General features: G+C 41.0%; 1 protein-coding gene across 3 annotated transcripts in view; it reads right to left on the bottom strand.

The window, feature by feature from the left end:
* The window catches only part of LOC111874338 (RING finger protein nhl-1), a 98,886-nt gene extending 93,509 nt beyond the window's left edge, over positions 1-5,377 (bottom strand). For 2 of the 3 annotated variants that reach the window (XM_023869757.2, XM_023869752.2), the window contains exon 1: positions 5,149-5,377. The gene's annotated coding sequence lies outside the window, so the exon portion shown is untranslated. Of the gene's footprint in view, positions 1-5,134 lie in introns of all 3 variants that reach the window. The other variant, XM_023869753.2, reaches the window with a different exon arrangement.
* Between the last annotated feature and the right edge of the window lie 14,594 nt (positions 5,378-19,971).

The raw sequence follows: 19,971 nt of genomic DNA, 5'->3' as shown, positions 1-19,971 counted from the left end.
TTCGGTTTCCCCTGCCAATCTTCATTCTACCAATTGCTCCACAATCACCCTCACCTATCATCTGGGGCTGCTACAATATGCCAGAAGTGGCCGCAGTACAAGGGACTTAGTCCCACCCCACTAGCAATAATAAAAAAAAAGGTCTAAAAGTTTGTGACGATGGTACAGTAGTACAAATATTATGTTTTTGGACATTATCCATCGTCTTGTCTTTATCTAAAAACCGTCATATTTATTTTTCAAAACACAACGTTTCGGAGAACGGATTCTGTCTTCGTCTTCAGGTAAAACCTACTCAGTTGAGCTATACCCTCTCTCCGGAGATAGGGTCTAGCTCTATCGAGTGGGCCATACTGAGTAGGTTTTTACCTGAAGACGGAGACAGAATCGTCTCCGAAACGTTCTGTTTTGGAATATAAGCAGGACGGTTTTTAGATAAAGACAAGAAGTAGACAAGAAGATGGTTAATGTCCAAAAACATAATACTTTTACTAGGGGTAGGATTGTTGAAGGGTTAAAATAGAAGAACATGCACAACAGAACAATGGAGGTCGCGGTGCAAGGGCCAGCAGTTAGGCTCACCCCTTAAATACACTACAATAGAAGGTTCGAGACAGAATGAGCTGAATTTCGATAGGATGCAAATGTGGTATAGTAATAAATCTTGGAGACTTCGACAGAATTGGGAACAAGTTTAAAGTTCATCTTGTCAAAAGGGCTATGTTCCAAGGAGATAGTTGATTTGATCTAGATTCGAACTGGTAAGAGGGAAAGAGATAACCTTAAAGATACGGTCTTTGTGATAACAAATATTCCAAGGAAAATACAGAATCAGGATCGCAAACAATAAGGTGACTGAACAAGCAGTGTTAGAGCAGTGCCAAGTCTGCGAAGAACTGAACGCTGATTGGTACAGTACAAAAGAAACATGTCAAGTTTTCTAAGGCAGGAAATAAGGACAACGAGAAGGCTGACTGGTGACGTCATAATCCCGTCTCTTATAGAACTGATACGTGAAGTGAGGAGCAAACAGAATGAACGCAGCCATAGGAAGTAAATTAATGGAGAAAATGGTATGAAGAAAAGAAACGTTAGAATAATATTATCTTACCGACGGAACCATTGTAATTCATTATATATATATATATGAGTGTTGTTGGATTGAAGGCTGCGGTATAATTGTGACTGCACTTGGTCTATACTCTTACTGCCGAGCAGGTTAATGTAGTTGTACGAGTAACGCTATGGACTTATATCTGGAAGATGCTGGCCTGAATTTTGGCCGGAATACGGATGTTATTAGATTTTCATAGCTCTTCACAGTCACTTCTAGGATATTTCAAGGTACTGCCATGATTTTGTTGCACTGTGCTACAAGCCGGAAGATCGCGGGTTACAGTCCCGATGATGTGGATTTTTCAATTGACCTGCTCCTTCCAGCCGCACTATGACTCTGGGGTTGACTCAGCCTCTAACAGGAATGAGTACTAGGAACTTACCTGGGGGGTAAATGGTGGCTGGCGAGTAAGGCTGACAACCTTACCGTCACCTGTGAACCGAATGCCTAGATAATGTGGGAACCTCAATGTCTCACAACCCTATGGGCCTCCATGGCCTGTTACAGGGATAGGTCCCTTACTTATCATTTAAAATAAGTAGATATTCTTGCCTTTCGTATAAGAATTCAAGCATTATGAATCACGTCGTAAACTTTTAGTTATTAGCCTACTTTTCTTATTTTGGAGAAAAGTAAAAGTGGGCATATGAGATCACCTTGTTGTCTTTGTGTCTGTAGGCAGTTTATTCAAAAAATGTCTAATTAAACAGACTAAACACACGGTACTGTTAAAGTGCTGCGATGATCAGGGGTGTACAAATGTAAAATATAATGAAAATAAGTTATATTTTCAAGTGAATAGAATTTAATATCTCTGTTTTTCCAGTTAAAATCTTGCATTTATTGTAGATATAAATTTATTCCAGAGAATTCTAATTTGATATAGGTACTTTGTATTAAGAAAGACAATAAAGTCTTTTTGTTTTGAAATTACTTAATAATAGATAGAGCAGTGTTTGTATTAAAATTCATTTTCATTGTAGTACTTAGTTGGATACATGACCTATACAGTTTTACCAAATGTCGAATATTCTTTGAAATTAACGTTATAGACCTCATTGAGGCAGACTTCATGTCGGGAATCTATCCTCGTAAGACGAGAAGCATTTTGGAAAAAAATATCACATAAATTATGAGCTTGAACTATAGAGAATATTACAATAAAAACAATTTATTTGATATAGCAATTAATGCAACAAGTTGCTGCATTTCTTGCTGTGGATGCTTGCCTCACTGCATAGTTTGTTCCATTGTTAGGGTCATTATAATAATAAGTAATGTCGGGCTACTTGATGACGACTGTTACAGTGAGTCGAGAGATGGAGTGAGGCTAGAGTCCACAGAAATTAAGAATACATTTTGTCGTATTGTTAAGCTTAAAAATAAAGTATTTATAAGCTGCGAAATGCCTGTTCCTCAATTTATTTAATGATGCTTTTTAATAGTGTGGTTTATGCAGTATGTGAAGATAGTCTGAGAATAATCTAATGGGTAGGCATGGAAAGAAATCATGACGTTCTAATTTTAAGTACCATTCCCGGTACATGCTTGAAGGTACTGATGGAAACCAGAAGATTTTCTTTCCAAATAGTAGGTCTCGTAGCAGAGAACTAAACCAGGGACCTCCTGCATGTGAAGCAAGTGTCCGAACTACCACGTAGCAACGTTGCTTGTTTCCATCTTTTTGTGTCTGACGATTCTCGTGTGACGTCTACTATATTTGATTTGAGTAGAACTCAGTTTTGTCAGTTACGGACCAAGTAAAACCCGCCCGACGTGTACCACATATGAAATTTCATCAAAATATAACACCAGGGATTTAAAAGGGGAACATGAAGTCCAATAGTTCTGTTGAAACATTTCCTTCGATACTGTGTTTATTTAACAAACTATTTGTAACAATATTTACAACTGTGCATTATAATTCCCGCATTTATCCTCACATCCTTCAATACTGTATGCAGTAAATGAATATAAGGGCACAGAAGGATCAGAAACTGAAAGAAAGCTTTTGGAATATATTTTCGCTCCGAATTCCAATGTATTTTAAATTTTTTTACTATCTTTTAATTGAAATGTTGAATAATCATAAGCACGAGAAACACACAGTGAGGAGCTTCACAATTTTCATTGTAGATAAAAGAAGATCTTAAGATTTTCTTATTAAGAAGGATGAGATAGAGGACAGTGGCTACAGGATTGCAACTGAAGATTATGCTTACACAGGTTTAGTCCGTAAATTTAGAGGGTAGAATTCACTTGAAATATCTAGGCATAGATATAAGGATAGTTTTAAAAGAGATCTTAAAAAGACGATATTTACTGTGGATTCAGTTGCAGTTGCAGTCCGGTATCAGGGTGATCAGATCAAGGCAATTAGAACTTCGGGTTTCATTAAAGGCAGGATTTCTTTCACTAACAAAAATACTGTGTGGTTCCCAAGGACTCTGCTCGCGGTATTAGGTGGTTCAATAAGCATGCAGGATATATCGATTCCTTATTTTCTAAGTTCCCGACGAGGTGGATTTTTTCAATTGACCTAATTCTTCCAACCGCACTATGTCCCTGGAGTTGATTCAACCTCTAACAGAAAAAGAGTATCAGGAATCTTCCTGAGGGTAAAGAGCGGCTGGCGCGTAAGGTTGACAACCTTACCGCCATCTGTGAGCTGATTGTATAAAGAAAATGTGGGAGCCTTGATGTCTCACGACCCTAGGGGCTATCGCTTTTTTATTTCTTATTAAGATTTCGGTAATATAGATACCATAAAAAACACAAAATATTGTAATTGATGCTAATAAGGAGGTTGGTCTAAAAGTAGACACAGAGTAAACTAAGAATATATTGCTATCTCGTCACCAAAATGCAGGGCCGAATCAGGACCTAAAGATAGGTAACAGATGTTTTGAAAATGCGGCAGAGTTCAGATATTTATGGAGGACTATAAGAGATCAAAGGTGACGAGCTGATCACTCGCCCAAGGAGTCCTACCGTATGTGTAAGATCTAGTGAACCGAAGTGAAACGGAGAGTTTCATGGAGGTGGGCCTAGGCCCAAATTGGGGCTGTAGCGCCATAGTAAAAAAAAATAACAAATCAAAACCTGATTGAGGAGGAAATTAAGAGGAAATTAAACTTGGGTAATGCTTGCTACCATTCAGTCCAGAACATTTTGTCTTCTCGTCTGTTGTCCAAAAACATAAAAACTAGAATATACAAAACTATAATTTTGCCTGTGATTCTGTATGGATGTGAAACGTGGTCTTTGACACTAAGGGAGAAACATAGACTGAGGGTGTTTCAGAACAGGTGCTGAGGAGAATATTTGGACCGAAGAGAGATGTAGTGCGAGGAGGTTGGAGAAAATTCCATAATGAGGAGCTTCATAACTTGTACTCTTCTCCAATTATAATAATGATCAAGTAAAGGATGATGAGATGGGCAGGACACGTAGCACGAATGGTGAGAAGAGGAATGCAAATAGGATATTGGTGGGAAAGCCAGAAGGAAGGAGACCAGTGGGAAGACCAAGACGTAGGTGGGTGGATAATATTAGAATGGAATGGTATGGATTGGATTGATCTGGCTAAGGATAGGGACCAGTGGAAGGCTCTTGTGAACACGATAATGAGCATTCTGGTTCCATAAAATGCTGGGAAATTCTTGAGTAGTTGCACAATTGGCAGCTTCTCAAGAAGTGCTCAGCTCCATAAGTGGGTGAGTGATTAAGGTTTGGGAAGATAACTGTGGACTTCAAGAGACCATATGGCTCTTCTCCATATAAATTTCATATTTTCGGATTAGCAAACAAAATTACGGATGTATAACGGATTTCCTGTCGTGTTACTTAAAACGCTTTTTCTCTCAATGATTAATATAAAAATTTCTGGTCTGGGGGGGGTTTGAAACCCTTCCAAATGGTAGATACTCTCTTCCCCACGTGAATCATTTCTGAGGGATGCCATCTTACAATTCAACTCCACCACACTTCACTTCATTACTCGTATCTCATACTTACAGCAATGCACTTACTTTTCCAGAAAGAAAATGAAAGAGTTTCTGAGCTACACACGCGCACAGAATCCTTACTTCCTTCTCACAAGAAGTCCTTGCAGATACACTTGCACTCAAAAATCTACATGGTGGCGGGGCGGCCACGACCTGTGGTGTACAACCGAGGTTTAAGAGACCCACTTTGGACTTAAGATGAGTCCCACAGAAATGCAACAGAGGTGACGATGACAGGGAGAGCCCTCCTCACCACAGGCGGGGAAAGACGTGAAATGCAGGGGAAGTGAAGGTCCGTCGAAATTTTTTGGCACGTTGAACCGTTAGTGTCCTTCGTGTATAAGAGGCGTATGTACTCATATCCTTCTTCGAAAATTAATCGTCTCTTCCATACGTACTAGATTTCAAATCACATTATGTATGCTATGTTGTTAATGTAAAATAAAAATATAGAATATAATGGCATTAAAATAAGAATATACATATCAAACACGAGAAAATCTGCTTGCTGAATTCAGACTTAAGCCGCTTTTTTGTTTGGTGCACGCTTCCTGGCTTGTGAGCCAAGAGCCCACGCGAGTTCCTATGGATCACAATATGACGCACACAGAGTAGGTTCAAAAATAAATTCAATCTGTCTAATGTGAAAATTTATGCAAATGAGTGAAGATACGAGTATGTCAGGTTTTGAAGGATTGGCGTGTGCTCAGTTTCCAAATGCGTTCCTTCAGAAACAAATTGTATCTCTTCATATTTCATTGAATAAGGAGAATTAAGTAATTCCATGGAGGACAGATCGTTCTGAGAGGAGTTCTGAGTGTCTTAGCTTATCATTCTGTATGAATTTCTCATCTTTCTCCTACGTGTTACTTGTTCTGCCCATATGATCGGTCTTGATTTCATGATTATGATAATGTTGGGTGAAGAGTCCAAATTCTCATTGGCAGGAAAATATTTCCTCCACCCCTCTCTTCCTTCCCCCTTCATTGGTCCAAATATTTATTCTCAAACGCCCTAGCTCAGTGTTTTCTTAGACAGAGAGCTACATTTCACAACAATATAAATCACACAGCAAAATCATGATTTCTTCTTAAACAATACCAGATTTAAAATTGCTTAAGTATAACTTGTAGGTTTGAAGAGGGAGGACCTGATTGTGGTTTGAGTGCTAGTTTCAGTGTTGAGATCCGTTGCTAGGAAACGACTAGTAAAGACACAGAATCCTAGTGCGTGTGCAAGGGCGAAATGGAAAGTGTGTAAATCAGAGATAGCGCTGTAATTAAACGTGATTAAGGGAGGTTGTAACCAAGCTGCTAATAAATCCAATAATCCGAAACAGAACCCGCCATTCTCGTCACGTGTACCACTCCACACGTGACAATATATTGTTATTCATCACTACGAGCGTGCAGTCTGTCAGAACAACTGAAAGTGTAAAAGACACATGCACATTTCCCAGCCTCCCCCCTCCATGCGTCATGTGTGTTTGTTGTCACTTCTTCTTTTTTAATTTGTAAAATCGATTTATGTCATACAGGATGTACAGTGAGCCAGTATGAACCAAAGACGAAAAATAAAATTCTCACGAGCTTTATTCTAAAGAATACTATTTTCTGGACTGTGACGCCACAATTAACCGACGTTTCGTAAGGATGTACTGGGCTTCATTGACCCTGAAGAAGGAGAAAGTTTATTACTCCAAAACACCGGTAAACTTCTACCAAACTACGAACTATCACATCCAAGCAAACAGTACTCTGCATATTCAACCCCGTGAGAACCTCACGTTTCACAGGTTTTTACCTTAGTCCATTAAATTAGATTGACACCCAGAAGCTGATTTAGATATTAAATGTACGAAGTGAAAAGTAAAGTAAGACCGTGAAGGCCCATAGGGTTGTGAGACGTTGAGGGTCCCACATTATCTAGACAATCGGCTCAAAGATGGCGGTAAGGTTGTCAGCCTTACGCGCCGGCCGCGCTTTACTCCCCAGGAAAATTATTAATTAATTCCTGGTACTCATTTCTGTTAGAGGCTGAGTCGACCTCAGGGCCATAGTGCGGCTGGAAGGATTAGGTCAATTGAAAAAATCCGACGACCTCATCGGGACTTGAACCCGGGACTTTCCGGCTTGTAGCATAGCTCAACCATCTATACTACCGCGTCCCCCCCCCCAGATATTAAATGTACGAAGTGAAAAAACAGGAATGTCCTCTGTATTGTATGTTTACTTTATATATTTCATATACAGAAATCGTGAGAAAAGTTCTAAGACAGGAACTGTGTTACGTTCATATGTGCTAACATATCTCTCAGCATTGTCAATGGGAGGACGCCCGAGGAACATTATGTCCTACTGGCGGATCTTGCTATTAAAGCGTACTGCAATCCGTAAACAAATACAATAGCAACGGTTTGTGCCTATAAATAGTTACACGAGGATAAAGAACCAAGAAAAGAGCAGGGTATCGAATCTGAGACAGTAAAATGTAGTCATGAGTCCCGCGGGACTCGGACCTGAGAATGGCTGCACTGGTGAAGGTCAGCTGCAATTTTAAACGACAGACCCATCTTCTCGACAGAGAGGTCGCTACGTAAGGACTATAGTCGCAAGTGTTCAATTGAAAACAATAAATTGCTGATCGTGAGTCTCGAGGGGCTTGGCGTCAACGAACTGACTGGTACTGAATCGCCAATTGTAAAGTAAATCTGACTCTGAGGAACCAAGAAGATGATTATCCTCGGCATAATTCAAATCCTGACTTGACGAAACGTGCAGTGGAAACTAGTATACGTCCTTCCGGATATGTCGTTCAGACTCATTTGAAACTACTCAGCATTATAAGCCCTCAACCCAGTGGTTATGAAGAGTTCTGTCTTCCGGGGCATAACGCTGTGCAGTCCGTTGAAATTCAACCGACATTCCGAGGAACAAGTACCTTTATTTTGATGGTCGAAGAATAAGCCGAGCAAGAAAGCAGAGCCAGGCTACACAGCGTTATACCCCAGAAGATAGAGCTCTACTTATAAACAGTTTGGGATTCGATTCTCGGACAGGGCAAGAAGTTTTATGTCTTCAACACAGCGTTCAGACCGGCTCAGGGATCCAGTAAGCCTCCGATGGAACAGGTACCGGGGGCTCTTTCTCCAGGAGTAAATCGGCCGGAACATGAAACTAACTACTCATCTCCATCCACTGCCGGGGTCATGAATAAGTGTCGTTATACCCTTAACCCTACAGTCGTATTCATGGTGTGGCCCCTCGACAGACCCTAACTCAATAACTTTTAGTCTGAGGGCTTTCTTGAAGGCACGCGCTGTTGTTTGGTACACACCTTGTATTACTACCGTAAGTTTAAAATAAGTTAAGTTGTTATGTTAGTAACTAAATAACTCCAAGTAGTTGAATCTTTCTTGCGAAGCCGCCAGTAGCTCAGCCGCCCAGAAATTTCCCCGAAATTTCATGGAACTCTTAAGGTTCATTACTGTGTTCACAAGAGCCCTCCACTGATCCTTGTCCAGAGCCGGATCAATCCAATCCATATCACCCCACATTATTCTTCTAAGATTCATTTTATTATTATTCATTCACCTTCGTCTAGCCTTTCTAACGATCCGTTTCTTTCTAGCTTTCCCATCATAATTCTATATGCATTCCTTTTCGCCCATGCGTGCTGCATAGTCCGTCCGTCTCATCTTCCTTAACTTGATCTTTCTAATTATATTTGGCGAAGGTTATGAAGCTCCTCTCTGTGCAGTTTTCTTCAGCCCCTTTCCATTCCATTGCCTTTCGGTCCAAACATTCTCCTCAGCATCCTGTTCTCAAATGCCTTTTCCCTTAATGTATACATTTATAATTACTATGTCGGAGGCCCAAAATCATTCCTTGCAATTCTGAAATGATGTTCCTCAATATACGGAACTAATTTTAGTAAGAGGTTTGAAGTTCCCACTCTGATGAAAGTGGGGTCATGTAATGTGGTTAATATTTACTATCTATCAGACCACACGGCGTCACATACTTCATCCATCTTCACGTTGGACAGGTTATGTTCCTCCAAAACTTTGGTAACCTTCTACTAGACTAGTTGGCGTCATATCCCAGAATATAGAAATCTTAAAATTCTCATGTTATGTAGTAGGAGCCATTCTGAACGTTTTGGCGAAGATAATAATCGAAACGCCTCAGTCGGGAATCGATCTGCAGTTGCGATTACGTTTACATACTCTTTTTAGGTTTCCAAGACCTGAATTTCACATCGCCCGAGTCATTTTCCGTAACAATACGATAATTAAAGTAAATAGTTTATTTAAGAGTTTTTTTCTTTGGGATATAACGCCGTGTAGTCTGTTGAAAGTCGACCGACGTTTCGAAGGGACATATCACCTCCATCTTCAGGACCGAAGACTAAGCCAAGCAAGAAACCAGAGTGAGCTCTGTTTGCCATCTGCTTTCACTCTGGTTACTTGCTTGATTTATTCTTCGAAACTAAATATAAAGGAGAGATAATCCTACGAAACGTCTGTTGACTTTCAACGGAGTACAAGGCATAATATCCCAAAAGACAGGACTCTCCATGACCATCTCAGTAAGAACCTCAATTCCCATAAATTGTTTTTTTTTCTGTGCTGCACTAGGGCAGTCAGAGGTAAGGTATGTCCCTGTGCTTTTCTGTGTATGCCTCTGATAAGGACGTTTGCAATAACTTACCGCTTTAACTAAGTTTTATGAGGACGACAAGCCACTGAGAACCAATCCACCTTTAACGTTTCAATTCCCTCTCCCTGCCATCAATAATACAATCAATAATCAATAAATATGGTGTTCACGCAAATTTCTGATATAGAGGCAACACCAACAAGATTTAACGTAAGACTGATATTTTGTGTTACGATAGGTCTTCGAAAAGTCTGTAAATTTATTAAAGACTTTATCCGTACTCATAGAATGTGAAATATTAATATGGCGGAATACGAAATCTATATCCATTTTATAGTGATGAACGTCCGAGCAAGTTGGTTTATATTCGGGTGATGATCGAATTGGAACTCGGCCGAAACACAGAATATCCCGACTGAAGCATTTAGTGTTTCTCTCTACAGGAAAATATGGGGGTACGTCAAATCAGACAACGGGCACTTGCCTTCTATATCTTATCAAATCAGTTATTTACTCATTGCCCTACAATTAGACGCCTTTTGTTTTTCCTTGGCACTACAGCCCCAGTGGGCCTAGGCCTACCTCCATGAACTTCTCCGTTCACTTCGGTTTTTCTAGATCTTACACATTCGGTATGACTCCTTGGGCGGGTGATCAGCTCGTCGCAAGGCCTCTACCTGTACACAAACACAGAAAAACGCACACACACAAACTAAACATCGATACCCTGAGTGGGATTCGAACCCACGATCCCGGTTTCCAAGCGAGCGAAGACAGTACATGCCTAGACGCCGTTTAGACTACTATATTCTGAGCTACTGACAGTTCCGTAAACTAAACCATAAATACAGGTTGTATCACAACTCAACGGCAAAACCTCAGGAACGGACTCCTCATGTAGAGGGAAGAAAAAAGTTTACGACCACATGGGTGCGGAAATGCATATAATTACAGAGTAATAATTGTGTCTGCACGCCACTGAAAAGAATTGGCGACGTGAGTGCTTTCTATCGATGGGTCGGCTTTTCACTGTGAGGACAGCTGTATGATTATCATGACGTCACCTGTGATTACTTCGTGATAAATTTTCCTCTGCCAATTGTTTTCAATGAGGAGTCCGTTCCTGAAGTTTTGCCGTAGAGTTCTGATACACCCTGTTTAAGTAATAGCAGTTAGGCTTGTAAAATTAATATTGTATTTTACACGTAGCATCCTGTTGCATTATGGTATAATTTTTAGATCGTTAATTTTTCCTTCTATAACGCAACAAAGCCACACTTTTATAAAACACACTAAACTATATTTAATGCACTAAAAGTGTTCGCTAAATCTTTTTAATGTCATTAACTACACACATTCATTTTGTTGCTACATGTTTCAGCCACACATGGGCCATCATCAGACAACACCTATTATTTGAGAAACCGCTGCACTGTACGGGGCACGTAGTGTAGTTGGTTGAGGCACTATGCTACAAGCTGGAAGGTCGCGGGTTCTAGTCCCGGAGAGGTGGATTTTTTCAATTGGCCTAATCCTTCCAGCCGCGCTATGGCCCTGGGGTCGACTCAGTCTCTAACAGAAATGAGTACCAGGAATCTTCCTGAGCGGTATAGGGAGGCCGGCGCGTAAAGGTGACAATCTTACCGCCATCTGTGGGCCGATTGTCTAGAGAATGTGGCACCCTCAACGTCTCAAAACCCTACAGGCCTCCACGGCCTGTTGCAGGGATAGCTTTACTTTTACCACTGCACTGTACAAGTTGTCTTCTGTGCTTGTTGTACAAGGGAAGACAGCACTAAAACATACACAATCAAATTATACGATATAAAACAAAAAGACTGAAATAGCCGACAAAAAGATACGATGAAAATATTATACGAACGAAATTAACAACAAAAACAACGATGTGCCTACGAGTACAGAAGACAAAGTGTACACTCTCCGCAATAACAAGAAATGTTTCTTGATGATGGCCCATGTGTACTCGAAACATGTAGCAACAACGAATGATTGTATATAGATAATGAAATTTAAAATATTTAACAAACACTTTTAGTGAATTAAATAAATTTCAGTGTTTTTTATATAAAAGTTTGACTTTGTTGCATTATAGATGGTACAGTTACGATCTAAAAATTGTAGAACTGGACACGGAGATGGATGACGATAATTGTCCTTTGTATAAAATGTTTCATCTTATGCTACAAATTACAGCTACGGTAACCGTCATAACCAGGGGCATTCATTCAGCATGATACATACATGACGCCTAATTACATCAAACGCTGTAAAGGCTTGTTTTAATATGGCATACAAGATCAATTTATGCTGTATCAGTTGTATTAATCACACTGCATTGGAACTGTGGAACTTCACCAATGTTGCAAATGGCGTCCTTGCCTGGTGTTGACATTAGTAAGCAAGTAAACAGTGTACATTAGCCATCGCTGAAGTAAACTCGAAAACAAGATGTTGACATGCGCGATGAATATTGCTTGCCGTCCGTGGTGAGCAGCAAATAGACCATTGTGCAAACACAGAATGAGATAGTATTACAAAGGCAGGTGTAGGAATACAGGAAATACAGTAGTATTCTGCAAGGACAAACAGAACACTGAAATCTTACGGAAAATCAGATGGCTTGCTGAGCGGTACAAATGCTACAGCTAACGTCCGCCCCCCCCCCACCACCACATACACACACAAAACCGCTTTTACTCTGGGAACTGTCTGGTTCATGGTTGACCGATCTCTGCTCCATATCTGAAAGTCGGTAATATCATAACTTAGACAGTGAACTGACGTTTTACTCAAAGTTTAGATTCCAGACGGCGATATGCTTCCATACATACAAACTCTGTAACAATGAGATGAAAGCTCTGCAATTAGGCAGTCTCGGTTTACCCAAAACAACGAACTGTTTGGCGTTAACAAGTTTAATGAATGTGAATATGATATTACTTGAAACGCCACTGTTTTCTCAGAGGGTCTATATAGGAGGAAGTCCGTATTTGTATTAATTTGTGCCCGCCAGGGCTATTAAGGATGTCTTCACTGATATGGTGTACGATATTATTTCTTGAGTACAAAATTGCATGATTAACAGAATGTGTAGAACCATCCAGAAATCTATGCTTGCCTCACATTTCCTTAACTAAATATGTAATACTCATAAGTCGTTTTCGAATGGTAACGAGGCTATAAACTCAGCCCGCACGAAACATATCGCCTCTTTATTATAGCGAACCTCTAAACTTCAGTAAATTCAGCGATTTATGTAATTATTCGTTTAAAGGCAGAAAGAGCTTCATGATTTATTCTCCAAATTACTTTTGTTTTCTGGAACAAGATTGGAAATTCTACAGATTCAAGTGAAATCATGAAGAAAGCAGTCTTTTGGGATTTGGCACAGTGTATATGTGGTGTTAACCGACGTTTCGGAGGAATGTATCGCCTCCATCTTCAGGGTAGAAGGAAAAATATAAGAAATCCGCAAGCGAGGAGACCGTGAGAACCGGTAAAAGCAGACTGCTTGCGGATTTCTTATATTTTTCCTTCTACCCTGAAGATGGAGGCGATACGTTCCTCCGAAACGTCGGTTAACACCACATATACACTGTGCCAAATCCCAAAAGACTGCTTTCTTCATGATTTCACTTGAATCTGTAGAATTTCCAATCTTGTTCCAGAAAACAAAAGTAATTTGGAGAATAAATCATGAAGCTCTTTCTGCNTATATATATATATATATATATATTGGAGACGAAAAAGAGGACAGAATTTATAAGCCCTCTGGACTGATCACGAAAGAGAATAATAAACAAATATGAAGATAAGCACCAAAATGCAGAAGGGATTAAGTAAACATATAAAGAGAAGGAGTGGCGAACTATTAAACTGTTCTGAGGAAATGATACCTGCTTTTCTTCGAATGCTTCGATTAATCTCTTGAGCCTAGCTGCAAACTCTAAACCAACAATAATAATAATTCCTGGTCCATTTCTCTATATAATTTAACTGTTCCTACCTTTTCAAGTTTGACAAACATAACCTCGTAACAACATAACAGACATAACAACTTGAAATTCGATTCATACAAAACTGAAGTTTACATATATTATCTATTATTTTTTCCTTGGCACTATAGCCCCAGTGGGCCCAGGCCTACCTCCATGAACTTCTCCGTTCACTCGGTTTTTCTAGATCTTAGACATACGGTAGGACTCCTTGGGCGGGTGTTCAGCTCGTCGCAAGGCCTCTACCTGTACACAAACACAGAAAAACGCAAACAAACATCCATGCCCTGAGTGGGATTTGAACCCACGATCCCGGCTTCCGAGCGAGCGAAGACAGTGCATGCCTTAGACCGCTCGGCTACCGTGACCGGCATATATATTATCTATATCCATGTATAATTTTACATGCCTAGCCCCAGTGACAACTTAGTTATTGCTCTTAAGCCGCTTGCTAAATGCTGATTTCAGGAGCCTGCCTCGGTTTTGTTTCACATTTTTGTCTCTCTTCTTTCGCTCCCACTTTGGAGCGTGGGGCTGATTTTTCAGTTTCATAATCGTTTTACAGACGGCAGGACTCCTTGGACGGGTGATCAGCTTGTCGTAGGGCCTTCACCTACACACAGGACCACACAAATACAGAATAAACGCATACACACCCCGAACATCCATGCCTTGAGTGGGATTCCAACCCACTATCACGGCTTCCGAGCGAACGAAGACAGTACATGCCTTAGGCGGCTTGACTATCGTGAGCGACGCTTTTTTTTACATACTTCAAGAAATTTCAACATTCTACATTAAGCAGTTCCAGTGTCGTTTCAACGTTAGTCGTGCATCTTCCACATAAGTAATATGTCTTACTCTCTCTCTCTCGCTCTCTCTAGCTCTACAGCCTTTTATACCATTGCCGCTATTACAGATTCTTAATGCTATACACAGTCGGTAAGATGCCTTCGACGGGAGATCAGCCGGTAGCAAGGCCACTACCTACACACACTACAACACAAACAGAATAAATGCATACAGATATCCACGCCTCGAGTGGGATTTGAACCAATGACCCAAGTGTATGTTCGGGCGAAGACGGTTCATACCTTAAACCGCGCGGCCGTTGTGATCAGCTCAGTTAATTATATATATATATATATATATATTGCAACCGCACTTCGGCTACCACTTCTCGCAACCGTTGGGCGCAACTTCTCGTGACCGTTGCCTATCTTCTTTATGTTTATTTATTTGTTTGCCCGCTTCGGTAGAACACTTTTGACTCTTCTCAGGGTTGTGCCACGGTAATAACTGGGGCGACAAGGAGACTACACATCTAAAGCTAGTCCACTGATAGAAATAAAATACTCTATTTTTGCTTAATCACAATATTGTTTAATTCAGAATCAAACACTATAACTTTATTGGCAAGTGCGGAGTAATGTGCCCTTTTTATATTATCAAATATTAATCGAACCAAATAAAGACTGTTAAATTTAGATATACTTGGAGAGTACAGCTCAATACGTCTGCCTCTGTTGAATTCTGAACGCCAAGTGCTATGCTCACTCTATTCTGCGGGAGCGTCACTTCATCCACTGTATAGGATTTGAACCGACGGCCTTTCTCCCAGACAAGAATAGTTCTCTAATGGCTGATTTTAACTGCCAATTCATCATACCATCAGTACTAGACAATCACATTACTAACTTTGAGAATAAAGAGATCCAAAGATATTGAACCCGGAACCCTACATGTGAAAGCGGTTATTTCTTAGTTTAGGGTCTAATTACACCCTTTCGAAGACACTTTTATAACAGCTACCCTTTTAGCAAACAACATTTACATGTTCTACAACTACAGACATGTCCTTTTCATAATGGGCCTCGACCCTTTAGCGGTCACCGAAGCTCCAGGTAACAAAACAATTTCCTGTCTAAATGCGAAAAGCATGTCATAACTTCTTAATGCATGGGTCTCCCTAATAAATCAGTCACTCTATTGAAATGGCTAAAGTGGAACACAGTGTCCATTAAAGAGTATTAAAACGTTTGGACGGTTACAATATATATTTTCAATAGCTCTTCCAGCCCACCCAAGGCCCTGGCCTCTTATTCAGTTTCGAAATTTTTTTTTACAGACGGTAGGACTCCTTGGACGAGTGATCAGCTCATCACAAGGCCGCTACCTAAACACAAGACAACACAAACACAAATAAACGCATACACACACCAAACATCCATGCCTTAAGTGGGATTTGAACGAATGATCCCATGGTCCGAGCGAGCGAATACAGTTCATGCCTTGGACCGCGCGGCTATTGTGACTGGCTAAATACGTGTATTACATACGGCAGAAAATTAATAGCTAAAAGAGTAGGGTAGCATCTAGAAAGAGGATCTTCACACCCAGTTTCAAGAAACCCCGTCACTTTGTTCAAACGTTATTATAACTGGAAGCTTACATGAATACAGGGGTACGGTCATACCATAAATCTTTACTACGTATCTCATAATACAAAGACAATCTCTTAAGAAGTATGAAGAAGACATAATTCGTGAATCTGAAGAACACGAACATGGACATGCGAATAATATTCCAAGATTATCATAGATGAAGAAAGCAGTCTTCTGGGATTTGGCACCGTGTATATGTGGTGTTAGACTGGCAGTCTGCTTTTACCGGTTCTCACGGTCTCTTCGCTTGCAGATTTCTTATATTTTTTCCTCTACCCTGAAGATGGAGGCGATACGTTCCTCCGAAACGTCGGCTAACACCACATATACACGGTGCCAAATCCCAGAAGACTGCTTTCTTCGTAGTCACCGCCGTGAAAGCCTCAAATCTTACATTAGCATAGATGTTCACGCATTATCCGTTCATTTGGACACAGCCAAACCGCTGTATATTGTCAGAGTAATGATCTACAAATACGTACATCAGTTCCGGACTGAATAACATCAGCCCACAGGAACATGGCGCTGAGGCGAATATTTTAAACCGAGGAAAGGGAAGTAAGCGGAGGATGTAGAGAATTACACAACGTGGAACATCATAATTTGGGTTCTCCGCCAAATATACTTTGGGTTATTAAATTAAAGGTGATGGAATGGGTTGAGAATGTTGCATGTATGAACGAGGTGCGAAATACCTGAATGTATGTAGATTGAAAGGAGGGAGAAATGGGTGAGGCATGTAGCACAGAATAAGAAACGCATAATAATTTTGAACGAAATTGACTGTTTTGGAGATTTATATATAGGTTTGAGGAGATGTGAGGGTGTGGGTGGATAGATCTGGCACAGGACAGAGCCCAGTGGCGAGCTGTTGTGAATACGGTAAAAGGACTTAAGGGTTCCTCCAAGGATATGGAACTCATTTAGTTGCCGAGCGACTAGTAACTTTTTAAGAATAACTCCTTGCTGTAGTTGGTTAAAACTTAAAGGGGATTGAGGCATAGGCAAAAGGATGTTATTAAACTGATTTTAAGATGTAGACTACATTGTATAAGGGTCTGAATTCGACTAATTTGGCTGAAGAGCTCTTGTGAAAATGGTAATGAACCATGATGTTTCTAGAAACAGTCTTTCTTAAGCAACAGAGCGATATATGACTTTCACGAAATATCTTTCATCATGGTCATAGGGCTGCCTGAGTGAAGTGGGCTAAAAGTGCAACAAAGTGAAATAGCGCATCGGCAGCACGGCTCACTCGTATATGGTTTTGTTACGCCTGGGCGTGCTATCCCAGAATGTTGCACCACTGTTGCGTCGTAAGAGCTTCCAATGAAGAAGGTGGCTAAGTTGGTTGTTAGGTGATGAGTAGGCCGCGCCATACCTCAAGCGGTTAGTCGCTGGCTTCCCATCACGGCGGCCTGGGTTCTATCCCGGTACTCGTCAAGTGGGATTTGTGGTGGAAAAAGTGGCGCTGGGGCAGGTTTTCTCCGAGTACTTCGGTTTCCCCTGCCAATCTTCGTTCCACCAATTGCTCCACAATCACCCTCGCCTATCATCTGGGGCTGGTACAATAGGCCAGAAGTGGAAGCAGTACAAGGAACTTAGTCCCACCCCACTAGCAATAAAACATAGGTAGGAGCATGGAAACACGTTGGGTATGGAATACCTGAGCTACCTCAAGACTATAGCATGCCTCCTAATCTTGTTAGCTATCTGTATCCATAGCTGCTCTCTATAGCCCGCTAGCTGGTTGGGTTCTCAAAATGGGTCAGTATGGATTAGGCGACCTATGAAAACACAGATTCGAGAACAAAGCATCAGGACGGATCTCCACTAAATTTCGGCTATTTACACTTGTCGTTGTCACATTGGTCTCTTCGGGGGAGAAGGTGACGGAATAAACGCGAAGCACAATTGGTGTGTCTGTTTACATTATTATACACTGTCATACAATATTTAAAAGTAGGGGCACGGGTAGCATAGCTGGTTGAGGCACAATGCTGCAAACCGGCAGGTCGCGGGTCCGAGTGTGAATGAGGTGGAATTTTTCATTTGACTTAATCCTTCCAGCCGCATTATGGCCTTAGGTTCGACTCAACCTATAACTGAAATGTACCAAGTACCAAGAATCTTTCTGGGAGTAAAGGGCGGCCGGCGCGTAAGGCTAACATTACCGTCATCTGTGAGCCGATTGTCAAGCGAAAATGCGGGAGCCTCGACGTCTCACAAGCCTGTGGGCCTTCACGGCCTGTTACAGGGCTAGCTTTACTTATTACTTTACTAGTTAATTCCATCATATTCGCCCTACACACCTTAGGTGGGAACCTACTAATACTCTCTGGCTATCTGATTTCAAAATTCAGTAGGCCTGGTGAAGCTGCTCTGCAGAGCCATTCGTGTTGCTACAGTCTCGCTAAGGGGTGGCTCGACTAACTGACCTCTGCCGTGTAAAGTATCGCTAATATTATCAAGTTGGCCACAGGCATAGTACATGGTGGCACCACCTAAAATTTGTCTAGTAAATGGTTCTTGCGGATCCCCGACCTAGGGTATTCAACAGCTGACTTGTACTCGACAGCATTTCTCCTCTTGTCCTAGGTTTCACGGCAACAGATACTACATATAATGCAAGTGCATATCAGCGTTTCCAAGCAAGACCTGCCTTAGTACTTCTTCCTGGTTGTGCATCATTCTTTCGATATATATGTTTTGGGGCCCTGGGAGCTCCAAATTACCCCTATTATGGCCTTAAGGGCATATCAGTCTTCTCTTTTTGAATCTTAATAGGAGACCCTTTATCCTGACTTCCTATTATCTTTGTGTCGCTACGATCAAATGCCGTTTAAACGCCCTAAATTAGGCCACAACCTCTTACTTTTTAGTATCTTTCACGAACACTAACTATATCTTAGCGAACATTCTAACCCTGAAAATGGACAAAGCGTCGCCGTTATAATAATCTACTTCATGGTGGGCTTTTATTAGACCGTTCCGACTCGAAGACTCTTATCTTATTGTCTCCTGTGTTGTCTAACATTTCTTCGTTCATCTGGTTGGTAAATTTTTGGGTCAGTGCTCAAGAGTCCATTTTTAATATGTGATTATGCCATTTGTTTCTGTAGTCTGTATTTCCCTTAAAACTTACTCGTATATTTACAGCGCATGCGTAATATAAGTTTATATCCAGAGGCACGTCTTAAAAAGCGCATTCCTGCTGTTTCGCTTCTCGTGTTCTCAGATCTAGTTAAAGAATCGTAAAATAACCACATACTGAAACAGTAATACTACAAGAATTGGAGACATTTCCTTGGTAAGAGGATAAAAGTAGCTGATGTGTACAAAGAAACTCCGTGGTTTTAGCCCGCAAGCGAACTATACCGACCGAGCTACCGCCGCTTGTCCACGAAGTTAATGCCAGCTTTAGAGGATAAAGGGTGTCGCGTGGTCAACGCAACGGATCCCCACGGCTGTTAATCTCGGTTTTATAGACCGGATCCGCTATTTCTTTGATACAGCTCCTCAATTATCTTCACGAGGCTGGGTGAACCCCGTTCCACACCCTCTACTTCTCAGAAAATCAGGTAGCGCCGGAAATCGAAACCGAACCTCTGGATCTGTAGCCAGCAACTCTGATCACTAGACCACAGAGGCGGTCGGCTGATGTGTACTCAGAATAAAAATGTTGAAAAGCAGCATTGTGCACAAGCGCAGTCAAATTAACAGAAC

The sequence above is a fragment of the Cryptotermes secundus genome, unplaced genomic scaffold (genome assembly GCF_002891405.2).
Source record: "Cryptotermes secundus unplaced genomic scaffold, Csec_1.0 scaffold49, whole genome shotgun sequence".
In the NCBI taxonomy this organism is placed as follows: Eukaryota; Metazoa; Arthropoda; class Insecta; order Blattodea; family Kalotermitidae; genus Cryptotermes; species Cryptotermes secundus.
This window is presented reverse-complemented; position numbering and strand designations above follow the sequence as displayed.